The sequence below is a fragment of the Ptiloglossa arizonensis genome, chromosome 14 (genome assembly GCF_051014685.1).
Source record: "Ptiloglossa arizonensis isolate GNS036 chromosome 14, iyPtiAriz1_principal, whole genome shotgun sequence".
NCBI classification, from domain to species: domain Eukaryota; kingdom Metazoa; phylum Arthropoda; class Insecta; order Hymenoptera; family Colletidae; genus Ptiloglossa; species Ptiloglossa arizonensis.
This window is the reverse complement of record NC_135061.1, coordinates 742,974-757,874: the sequence shown is the minus strand read 5'-3', so window position 1 is coordinate 757,874 and position 14,901 is coordinate 742,974. Positions and strand designations below refer to the sequence as shown.

The window sequence follows — 14,901 nt, the reverse complement described above, 5'->3', positions numbered from 1 at the left end:
ATATACGACTATGCCCTGTAATAAAATACTTTGTAAGATGCCGGTGTTGCAGCGAGAAAGAAACGAACAGTCTCGGATTAAGGGGAACGTGGTACTACGCGTAAGTAGAATGTGGTTGACGTCGAGTCATTTTGCCTTACGAAGGCTGACTGTAACGTCTGACCCAATACTCTCGTGCAGAAGGTCTTTTTTCTTCGTGGAGTACTTCTGTGACTAAGGGATTAAACTATTCTCGGCCAGGCTGATACAAATGTAGTACGAGTCTCCAAGAAGGCCAATGTGTTGCTTCGTTCTGTAACAAAATAATCCCTAAAACGTTAATAATACCGTAGGATTAAAGAATTCTTTGTCCAGTACAAACTTCGTGCAGGATTACTTAAGAACACCAACGTACGATTTTATTTTATCGTAAATAATTTCAAAGACGCCGAGTACTCTGAAATGCTTCTCTAACTTCGTGCACCTAACTTTCATCGTAAGGATTAGTGTATAATTCTTTTAGCGTGGATTTATATATTTGTATAAATTTTTCGTCTAGAAAAAAAATTGAGACGATTCTGCGAGGCATTGCACATTTATCGAGTAATTTACGCGAGTGAATCTCAACTGATCGTACAATGAAAAATATATTGGGATGTATATATTGGGTTGTTCATAAAGTGATTTCGTTTTCCAAACTGGAGAATATATAATTTAGTAAAATGTTTATACACTCTAAAAAAATCGTGTTTCATTCTCACCAAAAAAAAAAAACGAAATGACTCTCCGAACAATTCAATATTTGCATTCTTGGCTGTTTACGATTAGGTGAGATTCACGCACTGTTCTCGAATAACTCCGATGGTGTTTCGTTCTTCGCTGAGGGTTCGTTAACCGTGGTTACATGCAGAAAAAATCTATGTAAAGTGCTTGTACATAAGTGGTCCTTCTTCCACGTGCAATACAATCATCGTCAGATTTATAACAGGATTGGACACAAATACGGCCTCTCGACCCATCAACCTTTGCTCGACGAAGAAGCCAACCCCTTTTGTATACTCCATCGGTAGCTTAATCAATAGAGACAAGAAACACAGCTCGGTTTTTTTCACTTGCCTTATTCACAGTTGTCATTAATTAGTAGGTCGACGAAACAAACTATTCCTCCGTTCGTCCATTTCTTTATTCGCACAAGATGGAAACGTTATTTTACAATATAATCGTTTGCAGTATGAATGGACGAACGAAAGTTTCCCTGGGAATTTGTACTACTGGCAGAGATAAGTTCTCACCGGTACAATGATTTCTGATAAGAAACTTTACGTATGGTATTTCAGCGCAATACGTGGAAGGCACACGAGGAATAACCTCTATATGAAACAAGCCTCCTAACTACTTATGGTAACGAATTTACGTGGCTTCGGATAAACTGGCCAACATGGTTCGCATTATGGCATCTATAGCGTGTATGTGCGAGTCCAGTTTGATTAAGCTTCAGTTGCATTTCACGTCGTATTATTCGAGTGTAATAATTAATATTCTTTGAACGTTAACGTGATCATAATTTGTGTATGTAAATTTTATTGTCGACGCAATGACAATTGTCTTTTGTTATTTTCTCTCGGGGAGAAAAAAAGTTTTCATAAATTCGAAGAAAATAGGTAACGTACGAGAAATCTTTAAAGATATTATAATTGTATGTATATTTCGAGTAGTAAATTACGAATATAAATTTTTTTAATCATAAAATAGTACTTGTGTTTGTTTCGCAATATTGGTACAATATGCGGTAAATACTCGTTTGTAAATATATTGTGCTGTAAACACAATAAGTGTGAATTCGGACGAGTCCGGTACATTGTAATTGTGGTAATCGATCGGCTCGTTGTTGGCGAAATTATTAATGCAAAGATACAATTACGGGGCGTGGTACCCAATGTTGTTTACAGTCGGTGGTTAAAGTTCGTTAACCTCGTTTGCTTAGCTATTTCCACAAATATAAATACATTGTTACACACTGTCCAGTTTTTGGTTCGATGATATTTTTCTTGCGCGTAATACGACAATTTGTTGCAACAAACCGTATCAAATTTGAAAATTAAAAATCGCCACGCACGTATAGTAAATGTTTCCTCGTTTTAAGCGATGGAAGCAACGATACGATTTTGTTGCTATTGTTGCTTGGGTTAACCGACTTGTTTTTTAAAAAAAAAAGAAAAATTTGCAAATTCATAAGTCAGTCATCAGCCTTGACCAATTTACGATCCGAACGTACACAAACGCAAATAGTTTCGCGCGTGTACGTCAGCATAATTAACGCCACAAGTAAATAACTTTTTTATGACGAGTTGTGGTTACGCAAGCTCTTCTGTTCTCCATCGATTAGCGGTCAAACCGTGTAGCAACCTTCAAATGCAGCCATCTTGGTTCCGCGCGTCTCATATTAAAGATGCATTGATTCATCATTTTTTTTTTTACAGTTACAAATAATTGATTCTTTCGGTGTTGTTGCACTGTTCGTAACCATGAATGGTACAATTTTTCGAAACAAAATTACTGTCACTTCGATACTCTTTCTCGATAATACATCGTTTAAATAATCGAAAGATTAAATGTATTTTACAAATAATTAAAGGATTACGTATCGATTTTATCGTTTGACGAACATAACATTGAATACATTATCTTATAGTACAGTACTGTGTCTTGTATAGTATCGATTGCTAATATTTTATTAACAATACTCCTTTCGTTCGTGAAAATATTGCAAGTTCATTCTCCTTAAGGATCAAGAATAGTGGTCGCCAATTATTTTAAGTAGCCTATTTTGAGTAGCATACTTAATGCGTATATAATACGATATCTTTACCAACTCGCAATATCTTGAAAGCTTGTTAAATTCATTTAATGAATGCAACCGCTGGAGTTCGCGTGTTACAATGCTGTTTAACGGTAAATTTACCGTATTTCTTAACAAAAATCATTTCGTATAATGTACTGTTTTAAATGCAAATACAATACGAAATAAAATGCAACGTTTGTGAATGTGTCGTTGAAGAACAGATATCTTGAAAAGATTGCTTTTCCTTTTCGTGCAGCTGTGTTTTGTATAACCACTGACAAAACATATATTTTATACAAACATTAACATTTAGTATTGCGTACTTTTAGTAAAGTACACATGTATATATACTAATCATTCTCACAGAACTAAGGGCTTAGACAATTCAGAAGCATTTGATATTTCTTTTACGATAATACATTGAACAAATTAAGTAACAAACAAAATCTTAACCGTAAGATTTTTTTCCCAGTACAAATTGCACGATTCGATAAATCGTTCACGATTACTATAATCTAGAATGATTTCAAGAAATAATACTCATCGAGTAAAATATTAACGATTCCAGCTATTATAATACTGTACAATCGAAACGTAATTTTTCCGATAATTAATCAAAGTGTAACATCGTCTAAACAGTCTCGTTATCAATAATGTACATTATTTTATATTAAATACGAATATTATCAGCAATTTATATATATATATATATTTATAATTAAATAATTTGCTTCTCAAAAAGTAAATCCTTAAGGTTTCGCATACGTAGAATTTGGATGAGATATCGTCTATTATTATCGGTTCGAGTAATTGCGCGTCCTTTCTGCTGGATACGTAATCGCGGCAAGTGTTTATACACTTTCCATTGGGTGACCGTCGTACGCTTGGCGTTCTGGAGCGAGAACGTCAGTTCAGCTTCGACCATCGTACCGTGCAGGTCCGCGTTGACCGCGTCCAGAGCAACCGTTTATTTATAAATCTGTGCCCGTGGTCCGTGTGTCCGATTCATTCGTGCTTTTTCAAACAAACGGACAATATGAATCCGATTCAGTGCCGGCAGTGATATCCAGTGGTTCAACTTCTCGTGAATTAAGAAACATTCCACGAGGGTCGTTACTCAACCATGCCATTTTACCAAGGTAAAGATCCTGCGTTACCACCTTGTGATTTCACTCGTCGATTACGCACGTCGTCCCTGCATTATTATATACGTAATAGATATCTGTTGCGGCAAGTTCGATCGAAACTCGAACGATTTTAACGAGAAAAATGCCCTTTGATTATTTCTAGTTGGTCGATAAGTTTCGTCGTTCGATAAAACTTATTGCACAGTACTGTTCGATAAGTTTTTAGTCTTTTCTTCTTTTTTTTGTGAACATTTTATTTCTCGAATGGACGTATTATCCAAGGGACATGCAAATAACAGTTATCAAGAAAAGGTTTTCCATTAGTCGATGAAACTTACTGGTACGAATTTAAGTTTTGAAGGGTGTAATAGCGATGTAAACACGATAAACATAGTGTCTTTGAGGTTTTACGAAACAAAAACCGCTTTAGAAATCAAATTGACCTCTTTCGAATAACAGTGTGTTCTTCGTAGGTTACACGGATATATTTCTCACTGTTTGAAACGAAAGGGCAAAATGTGTTTACGTTTTGATTTCCCCAAGGGGTATTTGTTACGATGATTGTATACACAATTTAAATATTTTCGTAACCTCGATATATCTTTTATTCTACGTGTATATCGTTGATCGATATTTTTCAACCGGGATTGGACATGCGTTATTTGAATTTGACCAAATGCATCGTCGTATGCTTTGTACAAATAATTGTATTGTAAAATTTCTATCCACTCGAACTACGCGAACGTGTATTCAATAATTTGTTTTACATTTGCTGGTGTTTCATACGCTGTATTGTTACTTTTACATAATTCTGTATTAATAAATCGAGTATTGCTTTTTTACTCGAATATTAAATTGTATTAAATATCGTGAAAAAATCCAGTGTAAATCCTTTTTCGTTGTTAAACAATATTTTCTTTTATTTCTCTTTTCAACGAATATGCTCCGAAACAAACGTTATTTTCTCTTCGATATTTTTTTTCTTCGTTAATTATTGTTTTCGATACGGTTTTCAAGATTAGACGCGTTCAGACTGCAAAAATATACGTTGCATATTTTCCACGTGTATAGATATCTCTGGTTCGCGTGGTATTTGGCGTACTGCCAAAATAGAATTATACGCAACTTTTAATATTGCAAACATTCCACGAAAGCACGTGGTCGTATTTTGCTTTCTTTCGATTATAATTTTTAAACGTTTCTTTATAGAGTTGTAACAACACTCCAACTATTTCCTATCCGACTAATCCCATTTTTGAAATACTTAAACTTTCTTTTATAAATTCAAAATCGTTTCTCCTTCGTGTTTATTTAACTGTATACCGCGTCTCCTTTTAAAACGAGCGAACTAATATTTTTAGAGCAATGATGCAACAATTTCTGATTCGCGTCGAAATCAACGTTTATCTTGTTTTCTCTCTATAATTCAACATCGTGTTTAAAATAACGTTAACTCACCTAGGATCGTCGGTACTGTAACCACAAAAGCCGAAATATGATTAATTAATCTTGAAAGAAAGTACAGTAATAATTCAAAGATCAACGTAATACCTTTCTTCCGTAGTTTTTCCTAAATAATAGAAAATGTTTCCACGCAAATTGAACAGACCGACAGAAAATCTCGTTACATTTTAATCCAAGTACAGGCACAAAGAACACGCGCGGTTCTATTTAAAAAAGAAAAAAATAAGAATAATCACCGTGAACACCGAGGAACGATACTTAAAAAAATAACGTTATCTCATCCGACTCGGCGTCGTCTATTTAACACGAAACGCAACGCAGTTATTCAAATCTATTTTTTCCCCGCGTGTCTCGGTCCGTACGCTTACAAGACACTTTTAACGTTTCGTGTCGGCGCGCGTTGAAGTCGCGGTCCTTTCGCGGTGGACATTTTCAAAAAAAAAAAAAAAAAAAAAAAAGAAAAGAAAAGAACCGCAAGACGTAACGCGATAGCTTTGACGCGAACGTCTACGTGAAAACTGCCGCTGGAAAATCGTATTTATAGAACCGGTGATGCATTGCCGGTGTTAGGATAAATTCATTTGAATGACTCGCGCGAACGCGAATAAACGCGGACGTGGAAATACAGTTTCGCCACGGCGAATCTGCCGCTTGGAATTTTCAAAGTGTTCGTGGATAGGGGACGTGAATCAAGGATACGCTCCGATGAACGTCTATCCCGGCGGGAACGCGCGGCGTGTACACGTTAATGTATTATCGTCGGTACGTTATACCGTACGTGGCAGCCTTTATGATTAAGACTTAATTGCTGCCAATATAAAATCACGTTATCGTATACAGTTATCCAGTACTTACCGTATCAAGCGTATCGGAACAATTTCTAGTTTAATGCTCGTACCGATTTTACGTATGCGTAAAAATGTATATCTCGTATCGATTTTTCTTTCTTTTTTTTTTATTTTTTTTTTTATTTTAGAAATCATTCAAGCTATAAATATTTTTACCGCCGCTGGGAACTTTCACGCGTATCGATGAAATAAAAACTTATAAACTGTTTTCGATCCGGAATGAAATTCGTTAATCGTACGTTTTATAAATATTAAAATAGCGCCGAGCACTGGGTGTCCCAATCGTCACCGGTCGTTTCGAATTTACCGCTGAAACGTCGAATCGATTTATTTAATCGCTCGATGTATACAAATGTCTTCGTGTATGTAAACGATTGTTTTTAATCGTGCTACATTCGACCCGAACCGATCAATACGTTTTCTGTTGTACGTTTTTATTATTAATTTTCTGATTCAAGTGTCCCGGAATTCGCGAATCTCCGTTTTGTTTATTCATAACAGCGAATCGCTGCGTTCGTTCCTGTGAGATTAACTGGAGCAGTCATCCGGCAAACGAAACATCCGATAGCTCGATTCTTTCTCTTCCTACGGATTCGATAAGTTTCTTTTACCCATTCACGCCGAAAATAAAAACTTGTTTTTTATAGTTTTGAAAGTTCGGTGATGACACCCAAGGAAACTATCACTTCCAGTGCACAAATAACGGGAATTTTTTTTACCACGAAGATCCTCTTCACGTCGAAATGCGACTCTGAATCGTTTTATATAAAAGTACTCTATTAATAGAAATGATATTTTTAAAAAAGGAACAAACGAACAAATGTACACCAAATTCGAGGTCTATTGGTGTATTCTAAATTGCAACTGCCAAAACTTTTAAGAACTTCTGAAAATTTAAATAACAAGAGGATAATGACAACAATCGTCACGAGTATAATTTAAATGATAATATTGTATTGGAAAGTTTGACAGTTTATTTCAATGTGCACGTCGATGTTTAAAACGTCGATGTCCCTTTCAGGCATGAACGTAACCCATCGTGGTAAAAATACGAAAATAATCGTGCCATTTTTCTTCCGGTAAATGCATAAAAAATACAAGAAAAACGCGAGGACTTTGTAAATGTACGAAAGATACAGGATACAACTTCCTCATAAATGTACGAAAGATACAGGAACAAAATAACGTAAATTAAATGTGATTAATTTGAGTTGTGAACACAATATCAAACTTCTTTGATAATCTCTATGGCATTGTGGGTAGTTGATTGCTTATATAATTACCAAGTGAAACAAAAGTGCACGTTCGATGTGCACGCATAAAGCGGGATGTTCATCAAGCCCTAAAGATTAACGTGGGTCAAGAAACACGTTGCACATCATTGTATAACGGAAGAGACTTACATACGCGTTAAACATTAATAGAAGTAATAAATCTATACTATTATACACCTAATTCAGTCCCAGCACAGCATAGTGCATTGCGTTATAATCCCCCGGTGCATGAGTTCCCTTCGAGCGTAAAGGAAACCGAGTAGATAGAAAATGACATAGGAAATACGAGTGAAATGTACAAAAAAAATCACTTCTCACCTTTGTTTGTACAAAGTTTTCAACAATAATGTTCCTACGATGACATTTTATTGGGCTGTTCGGAAAGTAATTTGGTTTTCCCAAAATGGAGAATATATAATTTAATAAAATGTTTATACACTCTAAAAAAAATCTTGTTTCATTTTCACACACAAAAAAAAAACGAATTGACTTTCCAAAAAAACCCAATACATAGCGTGAAACGATCTGTTGCATCGAGAGATTCAAATTTATAACAAAGTCTCGAACACGATTAATCAATTTGAAACGAATAACGATTATTTCTTTAAACGTAGAATTTTCTTTCAATAACGAAGCTCGAACAATTAAGTGAGTAAATGTGTGTACAACACGATGTACGATAAAGGGTGATTATGAATTCGTTAATTGTAACTAAGAAACTCACTGAACACGAAATTCGAGTATGATAACAATTATACGTTAATGGGTCTCGCCAAACATTGAAGTATTTCCACGATTAAATCTGATAGCAGATCCGTAAAGGATTGCGCACACTCGCATTAATTAACTATATAATTAGTATCTTTCTAAAACGAAGCTAAACGACCGCATACTATTACCAAGCCGGCATTCTAAATACCTCGAGCAGAGCCATACTCGACCCTGTACTTTTCTTTCGCGTTGAATTATGGTAAACCGCTAACATGCTCGTCTCTTCGCTGTTTGAAATTAACTGTACCCTTGACAGAGAAAACCCAGTCTCCGGGCGCACCTATCTCGTCCTCGCCGTGTAATTTCGTATTTTCTATTTTATTTTACTCGCGAGTGATCCATCTATCTGGAGTGTACGCAGTTAAAATTGAGTTTGAGAAATTAGCGTATCGTTGTACGCGTGGAATTTAAAAAAAAAAAAAAAAAAAAAAAAAAATACAAAGTTCGTTATAATTCTCCACAACGAGCACAATCGTTCAAGATACTGCTTGTGATTATTGTATCCTCTAAATATAAAAATGTAATTGTTATAAGTCAATATTGTAAGGCGTTTGAGCAAGTTTGACACTGTTTGTATCGTCTCCCTTAACTCGGTATTTATAATCTATAGAATGTCCCAATCGTCACCGGTCGAGTTACTTTTTGAATAAAATTCGAACGGTTTAAATAATCTTGATATTTTTTGTTTCATTTAAAAGTAAAAACTCGGGAGTTAGGTTTGCGAATAATCTAAACATTGGTGTCGAGTTTACGTTGAAAGCAAACTCGAAGAGGAAAAAATGCGAGTATCTTTTGATTTATTCGCGATTGAAATTTTACAAAAATATGATCCGTAATTCTTGTTCGAATATTTTTGAACGAAAGTCTAATTTGAACAATTTGTGTCCAAGATCCGGTATCAGTTATCGTGTAATTATTCAACACGAAGAAGTCAATAAAAGTCAGGTTGCTTTAATAGAGCATTGAATATGTAGTACTCTATGTAAATTTGATACTGTACAAGTTGAAGTATGTTGTCATGCACTCGTCTGTACACAATACTCGAGCTACAGAAAATAATATTTCTTTTATTTGGTTCAGTATCGAAGAAAATCGTGTGCCATTGGTTTATACGATTCTCTCGAAAAACCAAATTGATCAATTCGTTCGAATAAAAAGTATATTTTGTGTAATTTTCTAAACAGAATTGCAAAGTCGTTTCGCCGAATTTAGCTGAAATTAACAAGTTCACAAAAAAGTAGATCGTACGTAAATTCAAGTTTAATTCGAGTTTCAGGGTTCTGCTCAAAGTTTAAAAGATGTGCAAATCCGAATAGTTCATAAAGTTCAGCCACGGTAATTCTAGAATACGAACGCTCTATCACGATTGTTCATCCGCCTCTAACAATGTATACGATTCACAATCTTAAAACCGATACGCCCACGGTTCGAGTCTCAATTTTTCTTTTCAAAATGATCTTGAAATATCATGTAGGCGAGGACGTAAGAATGCTGGTTACGACATTTGCAAAGTTTCCTGAATTTTTGTTAAACCCTGCTGTACGAGACACGTGAGTGTACAATGCAGAGACCTATTGCACGCCCTTAATCTGAGAATTCGCCCTCGATCCCATTGTCTCGCAATACAATCGCTATTGAGAAGCAAGATGAAACCCCAAGTCCTAATTAGGATTTGGTGTTCACCTGTCGATAAATAGCAAAATGAAAAATTCCAAGATAAAAGAACACAGAAACTCCACGACTCGATTCTTGTCTGTTTCACATAATTTGTATCGCCTCCCTTAACTCGGTATTTATAATCTATAGAATGTCCCAATCGTCACCGGTCGATTTACTCTTTGAATAAAATTCAAACGGTTTAAATAATCTCGATATTTTTTATTTCATATAAAACTAGAAACTCAGGAGTTAATAATGAAACAAGATATCTTCCAAATGTCAAGTTTCGGATTAATTGGTTCGACGGTTTAAAAATAGCGGGAAATTCAAATGAAACGGTGACGAATGGGACTCTAAACTAGAGTGGGAATGTAAACACTCGTTAGCCTTCTTCTCGTGGACGAACAATACTCTATTCGTGTACAAAACCAATAAAAGTTCGATCGCGTGATACGTTTATTTATATATACTTTCTTTTTATTTCGAACGAATAAATATGTCCAGTTTCAAATTTATCGTTTCGACGGTTTAAAAATAGCGTGAAATTCAAATCGACCGGTGATGATTGGGACACTCCGTAATGTCGGTATCTCTTTTTAGTAAAACATCTCAGCGATTACTCTTTCGCTAATTTTATAACTGACCCGAAAACACTCTCATTTAGAGAGTTTCATAGCGTTTATTGGAAAGAATACCGGAGTACAGAGTGAAGAGATCCAATTATTCTGGTTTAAAAGACGTCAGACTTTCTCAAGCGATGGACACGAGGTAAGTCGGTAATTCGAAGAACCTCAAGAGCGAAGAAGAAGCGAGCGTTGGGTACTGGCAACACAGTTAATTTCTGTTTCGTTACTTTTGTATGTTATTACGTGTGTAGACGCACATCACGGACACACTTCGTTGCGCGTACACGCACACTTGCATCTCGAATATGCACCGAGTGCTTTTTTCCTCTTTTTTCTTCTCTTTTTTTTTCTTTTCTAAATAGAGCCGCTCTTTTCGTTCCGCACGAAAGCTCGTTCCAGATTAATCAGGATCTAAAGAATCTGGGAAATCGTTAGTTCAGGTAGCGCACAACGATCTGTCGGTAGTTGGGGATCTCTACCAAGTACGTGCTTTAAACCATGTTAATGGAAATATTTATTAGAATATTTATTTCGCCCATTTGCTTACAAGAATTTCTATCTTATATTAACTTCCATTAAACGTAAGGCGAAGTAATGGCTTCATTAACCTCCACTCGCAATTAAATAATAACTCTCTCTCACTTTTTTCATTACCTGCCAGTTTTGGTGCAAAATAAAATTTTACCGATACTCGATAAATTTTGCGGCGTATTTTCGCGCGATTTCATTCTTACTTATTTTATATCGATTTCGAAGGTTTTTAAATTCGTTTAAGTTCGTGCACTTTGCGAGCTGGTTTGTTGTTTTTTTTGTTAAAGCAAAATAATATAAAATATGCTGCAGTGTTATTCTTTTTCTTTTTTTTTTTTTTTTTTTTTTGGTGATTCCCAACTTTAGATTGTGAAATATTTTCATTTCATATTACTGGTAAAAAGACAACCGAACTTTATTATTCAAATATTATTATTCGAATGCAGAAATATTCAATCAGTAGTGTCAGCCCCGATACGAAAAGATGGAAATTTCGAGCGTATCCTGTAAATAAAGTAAGTCAAGTAGCAGAGAACTTGATTCTTGTGTGTTTCAACAATTTCTCCTTTTCTGTGGCTTTCGATTGCCTCGAGGTCACTTCGAAGTAGTGCATTGGATTCGTCTTTTTCCGTTCTTTCGCTTTACTGAAGTAGAAATATAAATGTTTTTTTTTTTCTTTTTTTAAATGTGATACAAGCGATCGAAAACGTAATCGGGCAAAATAATGGTATCGATTGAAAGTTAGCTATCGCTGAAAAGTATCGTGCGGATTTATTAAGAGTAGCATCGTCAAATATATTTTAATTACAAAGTAATAAAGTAAAATATTAGTGTAAACATTATGAAAAGTCTTAGTGATGGTGGACCCGTTTTTAACGAATAAAAAAAAATCGAATTTTTTTCTTATTTTCTTAAACTTTAAAGTGTGTAGAATATTGTATCAGAAACATATTTCGAAATTCAAACATTTAGCATAGTTGCAGTGACAAATAAACTTTACACGTTTTTCTCAAGACAAAATCGTTTTTCTGGATAAAAATGATTGTTTTTTCTTCAAACTTCGACCATTTCTACAATTATACAAATTTTCTGAAAAATCCTACGCTACATTTTAGATATTAGTTTTTTTATTTCAAACCCCTTAGTTCTGCCAACAACAAACGTTTTACCAGAAGGGGTTCCGGGAACAGCGAATAACTTCACCATTTTGTACGATTTTTACTTACGCAAAATTGTAAAGCAAAGCTGAAAGTTATATTTACATTCCCTAAAAAGGACTACATGTTTTATTTGATAACAACTTGGGAAAAAATTCGCAAAATTTACTCGTTTCTTCGCGTCCCAGAGTGGTGTCCCCCTTAACACGTTGAACGTATAACGAATAACTTCGCCATTTTGTACAATTTTTACTTTCGCAAAATTGTAAAGCAAAGCTGAAAGTTATATTTACATTCCCTAAAAAGGACTACATGTTTCATTTGATAACAACTTGGGAAAAAATTCGCAAAATTTACTCGTTTCCTTGCGTCTCAGAGTCCCCCTCAACGCGTTGAAAGTATAACCATAGTCTTCGTTGTAAGCAAAGCAGCCGAGAGTTTCGAGTGCGTGTCGAACGCGGAATAAATTCGCACTCGCTACCGAAAATATTTATGCAACTTTTTCAAAGATATCTCTGAGTTCTTGTCGCTATCAAGGTTATTAAACCCACGCGGCCGGTTCGTTTGTGCACATTTCGTTGAAATATTGGTAAAAATGAAATTTCAGCGACGCGGTAACTTCACTGTCTGGAGATGAAGCACGAGACTGAAATTTGTCGGAACCTTTACGCTCCGAATATTTCAAGCCTTTTCCCCGTGTCAGTCCGCTTGCTGTTCTCATCCATTTTCCAACCTTTTGTTAGAGCTTCAGTTACCTACCAAGTCACTTACAGTGCTCTCGACGAATAAAAATATTGAAAAGCAGGAGAGTGATCCGCGAGAAAAAATTATTACTATTATCTAAATGTCTTGGTTACACGTACGTGGATGTATATACGACCTGTATACACGTAAAGATAAAATATAATCAGTTAAGGGGGGACTCTGAGACGCGAAGAAACGAGTAAATTTTGCGAATTTTTTCAAAAGTTGTCATCAAATGAAACACGTAGTCCTTTTTAGGGAATATAAATATAACTTTCAGCTTTACTTTACAATTTTGCGAAAGTAAAAATCGTACAAAATGGCGAAATTATTCGTGATACTTTCGGTATCTAGACGTGTCATTGTATATCCTTACCTCGACATTGTTATTATAATCGTTCTAGCGTGTTGTTCGTATCACGTGCTGTTTCGAATGTTTATGCACGTGGAGCGTACTAATTAAACAGTTCCACAGTTTCACGTTCGAAGGATTAACTAAATATCAGGACTGAGAAAATTCGGTGTATTTAACACGGTAGCGTTCTCGCTTTGTATGTTTCATTCGTACAATAACTTCGTAGTAACTACTGTATAATCTTCCGATTATTTCGAGCAGTATATTTTCACAATAATATTTAAATGTTAACACGTCCCCACTTCGTTCGGATCACTGAGTAACCCGTGCCCGAACTTCCGTGTAGATCGGTTTATATTGTCCCCACGAAGGGACGTAATATCATAGTATCGTGAAACATTTCATAACACCATTAACCGATGCATAAGTGTCATCGATACACGTATCGTCTCGTGGATCACCAATGACCCACACAGCATAGTCGTTACTTTCCAGTCACAATAGGATATTGTTAACCGTATTATATTTTACTCCGTGTCTCGTATGATTCGTTTTGCACGGTCGCAAATAGGAAAACAATTCGAGCAACTTGTAAAGAAAATATTGAAACGTTTGCTACTTAAATTGCAATCTATTACGATCAGTGTAGTCACATTTTACGATCACTGCTATACGTATGCACGTTTGTCAATGATATTGGTCAGAGAATACAGCAATATATTCTTTGATCGCGTTTGAATTAAAAGTCTTCGTTTCATCGAACAGTATCCTCTACCAGAGTGTCACAATTTCTCTTCGTCAAATTGTCGTAAACTTATCCTCCACCATTTTTTGAAACTTCTCGCATCGTGTACGCACAACCGTGTCCCTCTCGCTGTTTTTTTATTTGCTTTCACTGTTCCTCATTTTCGTGTCCGGTGTATAAAAATAGCCAGCGAAAATCGCGGACGAAAAAAATTTCGTACACCTCTTTGTCGTGTTCGAAATTAAATGAAAAATATTTTATTCGCCTCTGCAATATCGTTCAATAATTTTTTTAACCGATATTCGATAATTACCGCGTATAAATCGGAGGCTCTGTTAGCAGCACGCGTATCGGTTGAATCTTTTCAACGAAATAAGAACTCGCTCCTTTAGACGCTAGAAATGAGGGAAATTATTGTGAAAGTTTGAGAGAAAAAAAAGAGAACACACGAGACGAGGTATGCAAAAAGAAGTGCAAGGGATAGTGTCTGAAGAAAAGAGCATGGAGAAGAGTTTGTGTATAGATCGCGAAGAAAGGTTTGAACGTAAAGAAAAGATTTGAATCTGGATCGATACGGGAACGAGTCTTGACAAAAAGCTCTTTTGTTCGTCCAAGACAGCCTCTCGAATTGAAGAGCAGTGTCTCTGGTCATGTATTACCATGTCAAGCTCCTACGTGCATTTTGCGTGAGCTGTTGTTCATATTTTCGTCGTTCCTCGTCCAACCCGGAATGGGATAAAATCCAAATTTTCTGTAATAATTCTTGCAATCGGGACTTG

The 14,901-nt window shown here is 35.6% G+C and overlaps 1 protein-coding gene across 3 annotated transcripts in view; it reads left to right on the top strand.

Moving 5' to 3' along the window:
* Positions 1 to 14,901, top strand: part of Synd (protein kinase C and casein kinase substrate in neurons protein Synd) — a 97,965-nt gene that overhangs the window by 53,504 nt on the left and 29,560 nt on the right. For 2 of the 3 annotated variants that reach the window (XM_076326439.1, XM_076326437.1), the window contains exon 1: positions 3,723 to 3,960. The exons of the other annotated variant lie outside the window; for it this stretch is intronic. The gene's annotated coding sequence lies outside the window, so the exon portion shown is untranslated. Of the gene's footprint in view, positions 1 to 3,722; positions 3,961 to 14,901 lie in introns of those variants that run through there. 3 annotated transcript variants of the gene reach the window in all.